Raw genomic sequence first — 11,533 nt, forward strand, 5'->3', positions numbered from 1 at the left:
TGGATCTGCACGGAAGCTGGTATCAGATCTCTGAAGGTCTCTCAAGTCTGGGAAATAACATTTCTTTCGCCAGTTAAAAAAAAAATCAGGATCTGAGTTATTTTGTGAGACGTGGGGGAGGGAGAACAAATAAATGAATTCTTTATTGCATATACTAGCACGCAATTTGACTCATTCATCTTGAAAAATAACAAAATGAGGGTATTGGTTCTAATATCTGGTATTTCAAAACTTCTAGAAGAATACACGCAGAGTTTAGAGTAATAGAATAAAAGAGGAAAGGGAGAATTTGAGGAGGGAAATATTTTGCCACCTAAAAGAAAAAAAAAGGTAACTGATATCAAGGATTATATTTGCCAAGTGAAAAGGAAGAACTATCTCTAAAGGCTTTCATGTAATATGATTCCAAGGAGCAACTTACTTGTCTTCATGGGCCACAGTCTTCTTTGTCCACCAGTCTGCCCTCACCAGGCAAGGCACTCTATTGGGCTCTGAGATAAAAACAGTGGGCTCTTTATTTCACCAGCCTGCCAGGGATAGAGAAAGGATAGTAAGGAAATCCTGGCCCAAAGGGCTTTATGATAATAGGGACCTCCGATGTCTCTCTGCGGCTTAGCAGCATCCACTCAAAGCACAGAAAATAAGGGTGGAAGAGGGATCATGCAGACATAAATTCCTAACATTTCTGAGACCGAGCATACATTTACGTTCTTGAGTTGCCTTATTCCCCCAAATTTAGTATTTAACAAACCCAAGTATAATCAAAACTTAAGAATGTCTCCTGCCACATCCACTCACCTCAAACTCTTAGTTTCAAACCTTGGCAACCTCCGGTCAGAGCATCCAAGCTGAGCTCTAGCAAGGGAAGGCTGCAGAGAACCTGTGCGGCACAACCATCACCAATATCTTGGGGAAGGTGAGCTCTGTCTTTCCTTTCAATGGCATTGAACAACAAAAGCTGGATGTGGCCTCTGGAGAAAAAGACATTGGAGATTACCACCCCTTCTGAATCCTAAATGAAGTCTGTTTGGAAATGACTCTTTTTATCCCCAAATTCCTTCAAACTTCATTATTTCCTAAAGCTTTCACATTCCCTTGGTGAATCTCTGTTAAATCCCTGTTAAAATACACAAGCATTACCTGGAAAAGAAAAACACATTAGCCTATTGGTATCTTAGCAGGATTCTTTAGAACTAAGGAGCCAAAAATAGTCCTATGGAAGTGGAATACATGGTAGTGTTTGGATCTGGTCCTGAAGAAACCAGATAATGAATTGGATAATGAATCAACAGATGGATGGACAGACAGATGGATGGATGAATGGACAGAGAGCTGAGTGAAAGAGTGGGTATATGAGGGGTTAATTCCAAATGTGATAGATGGAGGAAAACTAGCCCAAGGTCCCAGGGCATCACATGAGTGCTTCTAGGCATTGCCCTAGAAGAGTTCCCCTGATGAGCTCTGAGTAGCAAGAACGTACTAAGTGCCAAATTGGAAGGAGGCCTGGAATTGCAGCTTAATTTGGAGGGGGAGGGGTAGTCCAAGTTTTCTGATGTTCATGTAATGATACCTACATCTAGGGCATAACAAGAAGAAGAAATAGAACCAAATCCAAAATGATCGCATAATCCCACACTGCCCACGTGTCCCTTCACATGGTGCTCCTGGATGACTTAGAAAACCTTCAGTATGCTCAATCAAGTTGGGATAAGGGATACTTAGGAGGACTTCGACTTTGATTTCTTCTTTGGTCTTCTACCATCAATCAGGACACTTCCCTGGGATCGATTACTGGCTACATTCCTTACTTGCTTATTGATTTGGATTACTTATTTCCCCTCAGTGAGCCTGTTTTCTAAACTACCAAGTGAGGCTAATATATATCCTGCCTGTCTTGGAAGGGTTGTTCATTAAAAAAAAAAAAAAATCCATTGGATTAATACATGTGAAAGAACTTTTACAATCATTAACTTTTTTTTTTTAAGTGCCATGATTTTTAGATGATAATTTAAATGTCTTTAATGCAAGGAGAGGAAATAGAAGCAGGGAGACCTATCCAGTTCAATGAGCATTCATTAAAATGTTTCCATATGCTAAGCACAAAGGCTCTATAGAGGAAACCAAGGTCCATACGATGCAGTTCACTGGTACCTTCCCATTTGCCTATCAAAGGTAGAATGTGTTATCTTGTGATGGGCATAAAGAAAGTACTGTGAGGGCTTATAACAGGAAAGAATGAGAATCAAGAAATTTTCCTGAAGAAATTGGAATGAATCTTGAAGATGCAATGACAAGTGATAAGGAGGAAACTGCATTCTAGATGAAGGAAAACATGCAGAAAAGAAGATGGGTGTGTGTGTGAGAGACGCTGGCTCATCTAGTCGCCAGAGCACAGGAAACGTAAAGGGAGACAGGATTGCAAAGGCAGGTTTGGCAGGTTTGCAGAGATCTCAAAAACCAGGGTGTAAGGTGGTACCTTCGTTGCTGGAGAAGGGCACCCAATGAAAGTTTTGGAACAGGAAGGGTGATAGAAGTTGTGATCTAAGAAAACTGCTATGGCAACTCACGTAGAATAAATTGTAATTGGATGAATATGGATACGAAGCTGTGTCAGCATCCAAATAAAAGATGCTAAGTGCCTTAGCCAAGTCATGATTGCTAGGAATGTTGAGGAGGGATAGGACATAAGAAGCTTCGTGAAGGCATTTTTGACAGAACTAAGGGGCTGATTATTAGAACAGAGGGATAGTGCAGAAGCTGTTGGAAAGGAAGTTGCCTTGATAAATCACCAGCACCAAGAATTGCAGAGGGTACAGGAGACACCAGAAGAGCAAAGGAGAACAATGAGTGAAACAGGACAGTTATAAAATTTTGAACCTGAATAGCTTGAAGACCTATGGGGCATCATGGAAACAGAAGGAATGTGCTGGGGGCAGATTATTAGTGTAAGGCGTGGACTCACAGACTATCACCGCTGGAAAGGGACTATGGTAGGTTTCAAGTTGTAGCGGTATGCCTAAGCAGAAATTACAAGCAAGCTATGAAGCTGGAGATATGTGCTAGAGAGACAATATTCAAAGGAATAGAGACAAAGGAGAATTTTAACTAATACTGCATTAATTTTATGACTTATAAGTATCTTTAGAAACTTAACAAGAAAACAAAGAGGTTTTTTTTTTTTCTTGTACAATTAATTAGGTATGATCTTGAGAGTGAGCCAACATATACATCTTTTAAAAACATATCGTGAGGTGACATGGAAAATCCTACTATAATCACAGATCTTCTTTCTGTAAAACAAATGGCCAATGTTTCAAACCAAAGGAGAAGTGAAATAATGGAACCCAGGCCAGGTCCTTGGAACCTTGGAAGGAAGCATGATCAGGCTGTGTGCTTTAGTTTTACTTCTGGCTCTTGCCTAGAGTAGGGGTGTTGTCCCCACAATAAACCTTATAATTAATAAGTTCACTGGGAGTGGGCACCCCCAGGTGCATTTAGAGCAAGGCTGGTTAGGTGAGGAGCCCAGTGACCTTTCACCCATGAGATGAGCAAAGCACCCCCCACCCGACTTCTTATTCTAGGTCCCCGTTCTGGCTCTAATTTATGACTTAGTCCCCATTCAGTCAAAGAAGAGGCCAAGCTGGCCCTCGAACAGGGCCTGCAGTATGGGAGCTGGAATGGCCAAGCAGATGTTCCCTCTAAAAGTGTCTAATAACCAGAGATAAATGTGCAGAAACAGCCCCTACCTCTTAGCTCATCTCCCTGTCTTGCTGTTTCACATTAAGAGGTCAGCTGCAACTCCCTTCGGAGCACTCCATTTGTTGGTGCGATGGTTGGGTGGTCACCAGCAAATAACATTCCAGTTCCTCATAAAAGTTAGTGGGGTTGGTGCACATGTTTCTGTGAGGAAAGGGCCCTGCCTTCTCCTCCTGCACAGACTGCCTCATGCCCTGTTCAGGTCTGAGCAGTCAGTGATGTGGGTCAGCGATGCCTGGGACACCACGTGCTAAGCCCTGACCTCTGTGTCAATTTTACACCTCAAATGGCACCACTCAGTTTCAGGTGAAAGGGATGACTCAGGCCTGGGAGGTGGCCTGGTCCATGAGCAGTAGATTGGTGTCCTCACCCTCGTGTTTAAGCCATGTATAGGGCTGTGGCTGTGCAGTGTGAGTTCTAAGCTACACTGAGTGGAAGGGTTTGGAGTTGACTCTAGAGAGTGGCCTGAGGGAAGGGTAATCGGTGAACAATCCAGCTCCATCAACTCCCCCTGGTTCCCCAAGTGCATGCCGCCCCTTCTCTGCAGGCAGGGAAGGTCAGGCTCAGGATGTCATGTGGGTCCCTATAGAGCAGGGGGCACCAGAAAAGCTCCAGGAGCCTTAGAGCGGGTCTGAGCTAGCTTGGTGGGGCCCGTGGTCATTAAAGCACTTCTGGAATTGCAGGAGGTACTAGAAGATCATAGAAACTCATTCACAGTAAGAAGATGAAGGCTTCACTGTGGGTGGGTTCTGTAACGTCAGGAAAGTGACTTGGTTTTTCCAGTTTCATCTTTAAAATGGGAGTTGTGAAAGAATAGGTTGAGCCACTCCGAGCAGTAGTAGAAAGTGGTTGCCTCTTATTCATAGGGTTGTAATGAAGATTAAACAAGAGAATGTAGGGGCGCCTGGGTGGCTCATTCGGTGATGACCGTATTCAGGTCATGATCTCAGGGTCCTGGGATGGAGCCCCACATAAGATTCCCTGTTCAGCGGGGGGTCTGCTTCTCCCTCTGCCTCTGTCCTTCCTCCCCTTGCTCTCTCGCTCTCAAATAGATAAATTAAATTAAAAGATAGAATATATATCAAGCGCTTGGCATACGAAGAGTGGATAAATTGTCATATTCACAGAAGTAAAAATGAATGATACACAGTTACGATTATACACAACTATGTAAAGGGATTTCACAAATAAAGGATGCGGTGAAAACGTAAGATGAAGTGCAGCATAATACCCTTTTTATAAAGTTAAAATCAACTAAAACCAAACAATTTGTTTTCTAGTTTTAGAATTATAGTTTTAAAGACAGGGAATGATAAACTCAAGAGTCAGGTTAGGTTATATCTGGTGGAGACGGGCAGGGGCAGGGATGGGTATATTAGTCAGAGTATTACAGGAAAACGGAACCAGTAAGATATGAGAGATTTAGTACAGGAATTGGCTAAGAAATAGAGGATAAGACTATCCAGAATCTGCTCTCTGCGAGCTGGAAAACCAGGAAAGCTGGTTTTGTCCAGCGGGGTCCAAGCCCAAAGCCTGAGAACCAGGAACACTGATGTCCAAGGGGCAGAAGGGAGAAGACAGATGTCCCAGCTCAAGCAAAAGGAGCAAATTTACCCTTCCTTGTTTTATTCAGACCTCAACACATAGGGAGACCTCAACACATTGGAAGGTGAACATTTTTCCTGGGGAGGGCCATCTACTTTACTTAGTCTGCTGCTTCCAGTGCTGATCTTTTCTGGAAACACCCTCATAGACAAAACCAAAATGAAGGCTTCACCAGATATCTGGGCGTCCCTGGGCCCAGTCAAGCTGACACCTGCAATTAGCCATCCCAAGGACGGTGCAGTAGATGTGAATTACGCCATGTTCTTATTCTTGTGGGGACTGATGAGTTTGGGAGTGTTTAATATGTTACTAATTACTTTAACTATGTTGTTGATTATTTATGTAAAACAGAAGACCGAAAAGACAAGCCTTTAAGTGTCCAGCACATATGAAGCACTTAATTTATTTTGTGTTTCCTTTTCCCCTTCAGGGCATCACCCTGGGATTTTTGGATGGACAAGCCCTCTTTTCAAGAGGAAATCATCTCATGTCTTTAGTAGCTACTTATTTTTTTTTAAATAATGAATACTGTTTTTCTGAAAATAAATAAATTGAAATTTAAAAAACTGAAAAAAAAGATTTTATTTATTTATTTGACAGACAGAGATCACAAGTAGGCAGAGAGGCAGGCAGAGAGAGAGAGGGAAGCAGGCTCCCTGCTGAGCAGAGAGCCCAATGTGAGACTCGATCCCAGGACCCCGGGATCATGACCTGAACTGAAGGCAGAGGCTTTAGCCCACTGAGCCACTCAGGTGCCCCTAGTAGCTACTTATTAAGCTCCTTCTCTGGGCCAGTCACTCTCCTAGGCATTCAGGGTAGTGCTGGGGGAGGCCCTCAGTGTGGGAGGGGCCCAGATGAAGATGACTAACAGGGATCCTGGAGCCCTGGGGAACCATGGGGAGAGGGAGGGAGAAAGGTAGACTAGTTATAGGGGCCTGGGAGAGTCACTTTACCTCTCTGACCTTCAGTTTCTTCGTCTGCAAAATGGGAGCTCTACAGTAATGCACTCCAGGTGCATTGAGTTAGTCTGGGTCCTCCTGCATGTGGAGAGTCTCCACGACTGGCTCTCTTTTATCCTCACTAGGGAGATTCTTCAAGGCCCAGCAAACAATGTCTCTTAGTCTTCAAAGTCTTCTCCGATCATCTCCGGAGCATACCCAGGACTTGTGCTTGCATTGGTCTGCTATTCCTTACCGACTCATGTTGCTGCCCCAGACCTAACCCTGAAGTCAACCAGGCCATGTGCCATGGGCTTCCCCTAGGGCCTTGTCAGTTTTCCTCTATGTTTTATCTTAGGGCTGGGGAGATGAGGGGTCCAGCCCTTCTTGGGGATTCATTGATTTTGCTAAAACAATCATTCCCTTCTATGAAGTCCTGTCAAACAACTCACTCAACACTGCCAAGTGCTGTTTGCTGACTGACTAACCATTTCACTGAAGTGGTACTTCAAGGCTTTCCTCTCACAAAGACATTTGAATGGTCGGAGGAAGAAGCTGAGGACCCGTGAGGCTGACTTCTGTCCTTTGAAGGAAGACTGTCCACATCCTCCCAGGAGATGAGTGGCCAGCAGCTCCTCAGGATGATAGGGAGGCAAAACTCCCCTGTTGTTTCCTCTACAACTGCTTCCATCCCAGGAACTGCCCCCATCCCCCCAAGACCTGGCCTCCTCCTTCCTGACTCCCCCCGAACCCCCAACGGAGTCTTCAGAAACCCCAGTGGACACCAGGCCTCGGTCCTCCATCCAGTCAGTGGAGCACTTGGCAGAATCTGCAGTTGTCTCTCCTCAGAATCTCCTTCATGGCTGTCGGGAGGCCTGGCTCCTGCTCCATCTCCGTCCCTGGCCTGACTGCTTCTGTGAATTAGAACCTGTCCTTATGGTCCTCTCAGAGTCTCTATCCTTATGTTCTTCCCAATACTGACAGCCTGTGGGCTGAATACGACCACGGTGTGCCCTACCTTAAGCAAAACCTACCTATCCAGAATGCAAGCCTAAAACTCACTCTGCAACCAAGTGTTGGCTGCCTGGATATGCCCACAAAATCCAGCCTTCAAGATCTTCCCTTTTTGACATCTGAATACAGCAGTTGAGCGCCATCCCACGTGCCTTCCCGAGGTTCCCTAATGCATGAATGTCCTGTGAGCTCTCCACTCCTGTCTGTCTAGGTCTGTCTCTCTGTGTGTCCCCCATTTAACTTTCCCCAGGTCCCCAAACCCTGTCTGCCCCACCCAACAGAGGAAGACTCTTGCCCCTGTGGCATGAGGAGCAATTTGTCTCTTCTGTGGTTATATCTAGGGAGGGGGTGGGCTCTCATGTTTTATAACCAACAGGCCCATTGACCTATTTTCATTTAAGAAAAAGCAAGCAGTCTTCTTACTAGGAATCATGTTGCCTTCCTTTTAGGCCTCAGACTCCCAGCTGCATGCAGCCAGCTTTAAAATACTTTTTAATCTTTTACAAATAAAACAGAGCAATGACTCATCTTACCATGTGTTTGAAAGAATCTATTGATCTAAAACTCTGCACACAACTTTCCTGGAACAAGGTAGATTGGCAAAGAGACATCCCCATATACTTGCCTTCTCCTAAGAGGACAAGATGAGAGCCTTGCTCAGGGCAAATTACTGAAGTCTTCGGGTTTGTTCTAAGAGATGGGTCCTCTGGATTCTCAGCTTCTTCCTCCAACCATTCAAATGTTTTTGTGAGAGGAAAGCCTTGAAGTACCACTTCAGTGAAATGGTTAGTCAGTCAACAAACAGCACTTGCCAGTGTTGAGTGAGTTGCTTGACAGGACTTCATAGAAGGGAATGATTCAGGTTCCTGATAGCACATTCTTTGCCTGTGCCCTTTCTGGGCCTAAAGGAAGGAAATGGGTGCGAGAGGGTAGGGGATAGAATTTGCAGGCAAGTGCTGTGAAGTGTGTAAACCTGGTGATTCACAGACCTGTACCCCTGGGGATAAAAATATATGTTTATAAAAAATAAAAAATTAAAAAAAAATTTTTAAAAAAAATAATAAAAAATAAATAAATAAAAAGAATTTGCAGGCAATTTTCTTTCTTTTTTCTTCCATTGTTACGTTCAGTTAGGCAGGAAATTTTCTAATCTAAGAGTTACTTGGGTTGTAAGCTGGTGGCTGAGCCAGTCACAGCCTTGCCTCAGGTTCCATACATATTCACTAGGTTTAATAAAATTGGGGCATTCTCTTTGCTAAATCAAAGAATATTCGAAATTTACAACATACGAGAACCAAGTGGGAAATGGTCTTATAATGCAGTTTCCCCTTAGCCTGTGAACCATTGTACCTAAAATGAATCTTCACTGCAGATTTTGGGTTTTTTACGGAGTGTGCTTCAGTCAGTTTGGCGCCGGGCCAGGTCCTACTGAGGCCACTGGGACACTGTACACAGTAAGCCCACCTGCATAGCAAGAAGGATTTGTTCTAGTGTTACTGAAACACTTCTAGTCCAGGGAATAATCAATCAAGGAAAATCAAGCAAGCTACTTATGCATTGTCTTCACAGAGGCCCTAGACTGACAGGAACAGGAGATACTTCCTGTCACCTCGTCATCACTGACACATACACGAGAGTGAGGTTTCCTGGGAAAGTCAGTCAGCTGATCCACTCTCACCTCCGGGGAAGTCTCCTCCTGCCCCCTTGGCTACCCATCATGCTTTGCCATCCACCCCTAGGCTTTTTTCAGTCCCTTCCCTGTGCCTGAAACCCCCTCCCTGACCTTCTGTGGAAATAGTCAAGGTCTTCTCAAGTCCCACTTCCTCCCGGAAATCTTCCAAGACCGGTAGCCCTTGCTTTGATCATCTGTCTGCCCACAATGGAAGCCCACTGTTCCCTGTCAGGTTTGAGGTTCCCTCTGTGCCTGACCCAGCCTAGGCATGCCACAGCACCTCAGCAGCACCCGCCCACATCAGTCTCGTCTGCAGGCCCTCTCCTCAGAGTGGGATGACGTTCCCTGCACACCCCTAGCCTCCCTCAAGGACAGAATTTAGTCGTGCTCCCCCAAGAGTGGCATCCCCCTGCCCCAGATGTGGCCCTGCTTCCGGCCAGCCAGCAAGTCCACTGTGGTGGAAAGGGCAAGTCAGGTCAAGAAAAGCCTGGACCGGGACACCTGGGTGGCTCAGTTGGTTAAGCAGCTGCCTTCGGCTCAGGCCATGATCCCAGCGTCCTGGGATCGAGTCCCACATCGGGCTCCTTGCTCAGCAGGGAGCCTGCTTCTCCCTCTGCCTCTGCCTGCCATTCTGTCTGCCTGTGCTTGCTCTCTCCCTCTCTCTCTCTCTGATAAATAAATAAAATCTTGAAAAAAGAAAAGAAAAGAAAAGCCTGGACCTGGGAATCAGAAGGACCAGGTTCTAGTCCCAGCTCTGAACTATGGCGAGGAAGTCACGTCACCTCCCCAAGACTCCTGTTCTTCATCTCGTGATATCTCTCTCACAGGAAAACAGAAACATCTGGTGGGTGCTGACAGTATTGCACACTCAGCTTTGCACACCGCTGGCCACAAGATAGATGCTCGATGAAGGTGCGCTGACTGGAAAAAGGATGGTCAGGGATCCACGCTGTCCCAGAACAGTGACCCTTTTCCTTCTGGGCTCTGACCTCAGGAACCAACCTGGCTCCCCTGTTAGTCCAGCTCAGGCAACTGTCTGCACCATCTTGATTCTTGCAGAAACTTTCTCTTGTCAGACAGAACACACGCTTCCTGTCAGCTTTTATTTCTGTGAGGGCTTGCTTACGAGCAGGGCATTCTGTTCTTGGAATTTCTTGTTAAAATATTTCATTTAATTAAGTTTTTACAACCAGCTCTGCTTTGTGTCTGTCAGAAGGTAGGGGCCAGGACAGCCCTCTCCTCAGCTCCCTGGGAGGCCATGTCACGGAGACTCTGGAGAGAGCTGAGGCCAGGCCCGGGGGCCGTGTCCCTAGGTCTCCAGGCGTTCCTATGCAGCTACAGGGGCTGGGATCCTCCACGGGCTCATCTCCATGACAGGCCCCGCTGGAGACCTAAGTGGAAATCTCTCTCAGCCCAAGAACTAACTGTTCAGGCATAGTCCAGAACAAATATGTTATGAATAATCTTAGCTACCTCTTAGCACCCCCAAAACTCCAGTCAAGACCCACTGCTCGTCCCCTTACTACTCAGGACCCTCCTTACCCATTCTTCTGGTCTGTTAAAGCCTTACTCAGGTTCTTCTCTCCTGCGGGTCCTACCGAGTCCCTCGGTTATAACTGCTTTTCTCTTCCAGTCGCTCACTAGATGGAGATGGTACCTCCCTGGTCAACCTGGTGATTCAGCCATACTCTTGTCCCCTGCCGTAATGCACCGCAAGGCTACGGTCAGAGCACCTGTCTCTCCTTCCCAAGCTCCAGCTTGGGGCCGTGCTGGGGAGGCCACAGGAGGTCACTGAACCTGGCTGAGCGTGTCCTTCCCTGTCCCCACAGAGCCCAGCTGCTACAGGACAGGAATGTGTAGTTAGGGACGTGGCATAAGGTGCTGTTCTCCGTCACCTGTGTTTTGAAAGGCTGCAGACCACGTGTGCCTAACAGGTGGAACGTCCGGTCACTAAGAACAGCGGGAGAGGAGGGGGCCCAGGTAAGCAGGCAGGTTTGTACAGACTGTTCTCAGCAGAGGCGTGGCTGCACCCACGGCTCTTCATGGAGCCTCGGCCAACTCTCTTTTTATAACAAACCAACCAACGTTTCTGCATGAGTCTCCAGGATTCCATGGTAAAGCTTCCCCCAACTCCTCACCGCCCCAGTGCTGCTGGAAAGCCTAGGACCCATGCCTTGGGAACCAGGGAGGTGGGCTGCTTCTACGCCCTTCCCAGCTCATCCCCGGGGGCTAAGGCTGTGCTCTGGCCTGTCACAGGGTGGCACTGGAGGCCGAGGCTCTGCCTCCGAGGGCTCTTTTCCCCCAGCCGGCAGCCTCCTGACCTGGCCCATACCTGGCCTAAGGGAACCACTGTGGCCCCTGGATAATTCCAGGCTCCTTGTGGGTTGCTAAGAGCCTGGCTGCCACCTGTCAGGAATTCGCGGTCAGGGATGTGGCAGAATGCACTGTTTTCCCACACTCATATTTTAAAAGGTTACAGACCATGTGTGCGTAACAGGCAGAACATTAGGTCACTTGTCTCACTTAGAACAATAATCCGTTTTGCTAG

The 11,533-nt window shown here is 46.6% G+C and overlaps 1 long non-coding RNA gene across 1 annotated transcript; it reads right to left on the reverse strand.

Moving 5' to 3' along the window:
• Window positions 1–391: 391 nt before the first annotated feature.
• On the reverse strand, window positions 392–6,872 carry LOC116596125. Its single transcript, XR_004288007.1, has 3 exons — window positions 6,788–6,872; window positions 799–971; window positions 392–527 (listed from the first exon to the last, which is right to left on the reverse strand). It is a non-coding gene; the product is annotated as an uncharacterized LOC116596125 (long non-coding RNA).
• Between the last annotated feature and the right edge of the window lie 4,661 nt (window positions 6,873–11,533).

Source organism: Mustela erminea, chromosome 7, assembly GCF_009829155.1.
Source record: "Mustela erminea isolate mMusErm1 chromosome 7, mMusErm1.Pri, whole genome shotgun sequence".
In the NCBI taxonomy this organism is placed as follows: Eukaryota; Metazoa; Chordata; class Mammalia; order Carnivora; family Mustelidae; genus Mustela; species Mustela erminea.